The 6,195-nt window shown below is 27.0% G+C and overlaps 1 long non-coding RNA gene across 1 annotated transcript in view; it reads right to left on the bottom strand.

The window, feature by feature from the left end:
- The window catches only part of LOC136081700 (uncharacterized), a 14,239-nt gene extending 8,044 nt beyond the window's left edge, over window positions 1–6,195 (bottom strand). Inside the window, exons 1-5 of the long non-coding RNA XR_010639033.1 lie at window positions 6,061–6,195; window positions 5,848–5,975; window positions 5,079–5,175; window positions 4,327–4,471; window positions 1,532–1,595 (exon numbers count right to left, since the gene is read on the bottom strand). This is a non-coding gene — a long non-coding RNA (uncharacterized LOC136081700). The remainder of the gene's footprint in view (window positions 1–1,531; window positions 1,596–4,326; window positions 4,472–5,078; window positions 5,176–5,847; window positions 5,976–6,060) is intronic.

Here is a 6,195-nt window from a genome sequence, read left to right as displayed (position 1 = left end):
CTGTGCTGTGCGTTCACTTAGGGGAGAGTGGGGTAATGGCGAACGCGGGGTAACTCCGAACATGGTCAAAACAGCATTGTAAAAAAATAAATTCGACAATTTTTTTTTACCTGCTGAGAAGGGATCCTATGCTCAGTTCCAGACGTGCAGTAGTGTAATGAAGCTGCGGATGTTATTCACTATAATTTGATTTTAAATTTTTCTGATAATTTTATGCAACTTTTTTCTTGAGTAACACTCTGTTGTAGCTTCTATGGAAATAAAGTCACTCCTTTTTTTTGTTTTTGTTGCATAATATAGTTTTTAGACTTAGTTATTACAATTAGCTTTTTATTCGCTATTACACAACAGTGCTTGTGATTGCCCCCCAATGTGTTCGGAATTACCCCACGTAGGCAGGGTAATTCCGAACAACAATGGTTTTATTTCTGGCATAAATTTTTATTTTATAATAAGATTTTTAAAAATTCCTTTTGAGGGTTTGTGACTGAGTAGTTAAACTAATTGATAAGCAATAAATATGATCAATTTTGTATAACTGGTGTCTTTAATTCGCATTCCCGCTTAGGTGTTCGCCAATACCCCACTCTCCCCTACTGTACCTTCTCCAAATGCTGTGCAGATGTTTTTGGCCGCTTGTGTTGCATTCCTTCCAAGTTTGAACTCGTAAAGTAAGCAAGATCGAATAATCGTTGGGTTGCCATCCTTTCTTTACACAAAACCTTTCCTGTAAGCTCGTTACAAGCCTACACTATATATGCAGCAACTGCGCGTGACACACGCGTTCTATTACGCAACAAAGCTACTTGCCTTGCGCGATGTGGGTGTTGTAAAAAATGCTAAAAACAATTCAATTACCAAAAACCGCACGAACTTTTTTGGTTACCTAATATATATATATATATATATATATATATATATATATATATATATATATATATATATATATATATACATATATATGTATATATATATATATACACATATATATATATATATACATATATATATATATATATATATATACATATATATATATATATATATATATATATATATATATATATATATATATATATATATATATATATATATATATATATGTATATATATATATATATATATATATATATATATATATATATATATATATATGTATATATATATATGTATATATATATATACACACACACACACACACACACACACACACACACACACACACACAAATACATCCACTGACGAATATATTTTATCTTCTAATTTATTATAATTATTTTTATTTTAGTTATTATTATTATCAGACTGATTACTCTAAAAGCAGCCATTTTTAAACAAAAAAATAAAAACAAACGATTTCTATTGGTTGCGGCAAAAAGGATTTACTCTTTAGTGGAGGCAATTGCTTACGAGTAAAAGCAAAACTTTATTCGCGTATTTTTGAGCAATTTCTTTTGCTAAGATCATTTTCTTTTTAGCTTTTGCTTTTACTCAATGCAATTGCTTCTGATCATTTGCTTTTTTTATTTACCCGGCCTAATATATGCAGTGGTCTTTACCAGATCTGTTCAAGCGATTTTCTTCAGGAAATGCAACTAAAATAAAAAAATAAAAATATAATCATTAAACCTCTTGATGAAAGATGTGTGGCTACTGGTTCACAATTATACTTGCGTTTAAAAAATGGGTTTAAACTGTCCAGTTATTTATAAGATTTACTAATTTAACAAAATTGGACTCTAAAGCACTCTAAACAATCTAATTTTATCTTTAATTTAGAGATAAGAAGATATTCAACTTGTTTGCTTATACTTCTCGCATAAAGTAATAAATAATAAAATTAAAGAGTATTCACGACTTCATCTTTTTCAATTCTATCTTAGTATTGTCTATACCGCGTGGCTTAAGCTGTGAGTCTTATGACCGATGGTTATAATACTATATCATTATATAAAATACATTTATTAGACGTTGATCAAATCTTTAGAATATCGACTTATATTATATAGATCAATTTTGTAAACTTTTGATCGACATTTGAAAATCGTATAAGTTAAACAGTTTAAAGCGTACACTATTAATCTTTACGTTTGTTTAAGATCGATTAAAGCTTTACAATATTGACTAATATAAGTCAATGTTTAAACATTTGATCAACATATAGCATACGTGTATAAAAATTTTAAAATGTACATTTCAAATCTAGCGTCTATTTTTGGTCAATAATATGTCGCTAAACATTTAATATATTTTTTGACTAATATTGACTAAATATTGACAAATTCTAAACAAATCTGTGTTTACTGGAATGCAAGTATAGTGCACGCACATTTTTTTGTCCTAGTATTTATGGCGTAGTTAATAAATATATTATGTCGTTCCAAAATCCCCACTATATGAAAGTATATATACTTTCATATAGTGGGGACACTTTATATAAGTTTATAATTGTATATGTAGTATTATAGTATAAAAGTATAGCATAAGTAGTATAGCATAAATGTTCATAAATATATATAGTTATAAAAGTTATAAACAATAAAACCTATTATACTGATCTTATTCAGTTTTTTAACTATAGCTTAGTATTATATTTCAAGATTTTAGGTCTATTAAATTTAGGTCTTTTTACTTTTATAAAGATAAAAAGTTATAACGTAGTTTTAATTTATATAAGTTTCAAAACTTTTAGAAATTAAAATTACGTTAACTAAATTAATGAAACTATTCTGAACGTTTAATATGCGTTTAATTAGACTAAATTTAAACGCCTTATATACGTTTTTTAGAGTAAATCTAAACATAAATTAGACTAAATCTAAACGCCTTATACACCTATAATAAACGTATAATAAACGTCTAAAATTCGTTAGAACATCGACGTTTTATGGACATTTGTTCTAAAAGTTATTTTAGGTTTCATTATAATCTGTTGATTGATCAAATATAAACTTTTTGTCTAAAACGTTTTTTTTGTCTAAATCTGAACGTTGTTTCAATGTTTAATAGTTGTTTTTGTGTGTACTGGGATGGTATCAGAAGAAATGCCTATAAAAAATAAAGTTATTACAATATAAGTGGTTGCAAGATATTGCAGAGTCATTATTATTGTACATTAAATTTACACTATCACAGTTGATGGCAAAGTCTACGAAGTATTGTCTCATGTTACTAATGGAAGGCGTTCTCCTAAAGGTGTTCTCTGTTTTTGTTTATAAACCATCATGTATGAACAATTCTGATAGCATAGTTGCAAAAAAATATAATAGGTTTTCACTATGGTTTTTCATTTATGCATACATGGATTAGAAATTTTGAGCGTCCGATGAATTATCAATGTCGTAGAAGAATAATATATACTTTTAAATTTTTTTTAAGTTTTTCTAGTTTTTATCTTCCTAGATTTATTACATCTCCATTATAAAAATATTTATTAATAATAATGGAAATTTGTTAAAAATTAAATAAACTCAACTTTAAAAAAATTCGTATAAATAAAAATGTAAAAAAAGTCTCGCTTTTATTAAAATTTGTTTGATTTAAAAAAAAATCAGCTCGGATGATTTTGCAATAGGTTTAACGCATTTCATGCGCAATTCTAATTTTACGGAAATGCTGCGAAATGTTTGTAAATGCAAAAAAAATGAACGTACGTCCCAGTAGGCACAGCGACGTGACAAAAACGTGAATTTCACGTTATTTTGGCACGTGACATTTAGGTGACTTTTTGGTCCCCATGAAATGACCATTTCACGTGATTTATGGACGTGTTTTTCATGTTACTTTTGGCACGTGATATTTAGGTGACATTTTGGTCCCCATGAACTGTCTAAAAGACGTGCTTTTTACGTTAATTTTGGCAAGTAATATTTAAGCAATAATTATGCTTTATAAAAACGAAGTGTTTGGATTCGTGTAAAGAAAAAAAACTCATCATCGAGGAAATATTTAATACGTATTAAATTAAATGTTTTTTTTAGTCAGTATATTAGTTCTTGACATAAACATTTTGAATTTGTAATAAAAGCTGCACTTTTGTTAAAATATCCTCCTTATATCCAATAAGTAATAAGTACAAAGTCATAGATCTGCAACTTACGAAGAGCACGCTTCAATCCAAAAAATAAACAAGGGTTTCATAAAAAAAGATATAACAAAAAAGTCGACAGATTATTAAAAAAAAGAAGTACAAAATAAAAAATACAAGTTTAAAAAAATATTGTTTATCTACATATATCTATATCTAATATCTATCTATAGATATATCTATATCTATATATAAAGTTAATAACTGATGCGCGTGTTTAGAAAAAGACCTGTACTCACCTTATGTGATAACATCTGATTAAATAATTTGTTTTCTTTGTTTTCCATCTTCTTATATTTGCATCTGTTTCTGCATTAACTTGTTCATACATTAACTCACTAAATGCAAAGGTGACAGCCCACAAAGTTGCTTTAAATGAGTAATCTACAAAGTTTTGAACAACATTAAATGTCATTTTAGAATGCACACAGAAAAATTAAAACAATTTTTAAAAATGTAATAGTTACCAAACAACCACACAACGTTATAGTGGGGATTTTATATCATGATTTTCCGTACCCATGGTGAGATTTTCACCTTGAGGCTCTTTTTGCTGTGGAAACATTCACCACAGCTAAGGAGCCTCATCTACCCCTAACTATATATAATATATTAAGTATAAAACTAAAAGTATGTATAATAAAGTATAGTCAAATTAGGTCACCAATAAATACAGTGTGCTGAAAATTCAACTCAGAATCAAGTTGCATTCTCCAAAAGAAGATGAAGAGAGGGAAAAGTGAATTTTCTTAAACTTTAAAAGTTAAAAGGTTATTGGGTCTTATTACAGAATGATATTCCTAGGCAATAACATAACAATACCATTGGGTCTTCCTAGTCAATAATATTTTATGCAGAACTCATTATTTGTCATGTAGCTTAATAAATTTAATATTAAATAAGTTATAATAACTATTTATTATTAAATTAATTACATCGACAAATTTGACAGTCTAAAATAATATTAAAATAGGGTAGAAAAAAAGTATACCTTGTACTAGTGTTTGATCTTTTGCGTGTTGCAATATGAGAATTATCTGCTTTAACTTTACACGATTTTGAACTAAGCTTTGTAATATTTATTAAACCTAAATTGATAAAACTTAGATATGCGATAATATAATATGTTTAGATAAAATATTATATATGTGACATTTTTTTTTTGTCAAAAATGCATTGCGACGTTATAAGATATCTTATACCCTGATACTTTTTTTATTAATTATTATAAAACTACAATGCAAAATAATTATATTATTATAAAAGTAAAATAAAAAGTAATTACAATTATGAATATATAAACTACATATTTCATATAATCATTATATTTAAAAAATCCGGAAAATTGTTTGTGGAAAATATCCAGAAAAAATTCAGAATATTTTTCCCCTCATTTTTCCTTTAATTTTGCATTAAGCCAAGTTGTTTCTCAATTTATTGAAAACTTTTCTTAATTTTTGTATAAATGATGACTAAAACAACGTAAAAACAAATAGATGACAATAATATATACTTTAACTTGCATGTATGGAAAACATTTCGGATATTTGGAAAAAGATAAATTTCAGAAAAATATCCGGTATTCCGGGAATACCCCGAATAAGATAATCTGAAACTGAATTATAAAACAATAGTAAATAAAATAAAAAATATCTTTCCAAGTTTCTAATCATAGGTTTTTATTGTGAATAAAAAAAGTTCCAAAATACACGATATTTTGGCAACGTAACTTACACGTTTCAATCAAGTAAAATTGTCACCTGGACGAGGTCACCTAAAATATACTTTTGAAATGTGAAGAAGGAAACTGGCTAAGAGCACGCATCAAACTTTATCTAATGAATAAGTCGATATTTGCTCCAATAATAGCTAGCGACACCAAATTTAGCTAAAAAGAAACAAATAAAAACTTAAATAATAATATGATTATTAAATAATTATCTTAAATCACAAACTTTTAACACAAATCTTACATGGTGAGTCGCCAACTGTTTTGGCAACAAGATTTTATGGTGTTGCTATTTATTTGATCTAAATCATGAAAAAAATTTTAAAAAAGCAATGCTATATTTGAGAGAAACTTGCTTTACATATTGGAAGGTCATCAA

Source organism: Hydra vulgaris, chromosome 06 (assembly GCF_038396675.1).
Source record: "Hydra vulgaris chromosome 06, alternate assembly HydraT2T_AEP".
NCBI lineage: Eukaryota > Metazoa > Cnidaria > Hydrozoa > Anthoathecata > Hydridae > Hydra > Hydra vulgaris.
Note: the sequence above shows the minus strand (reverse complement) of the source record. Positions and strands in the feature narration are given on the sequence as shown.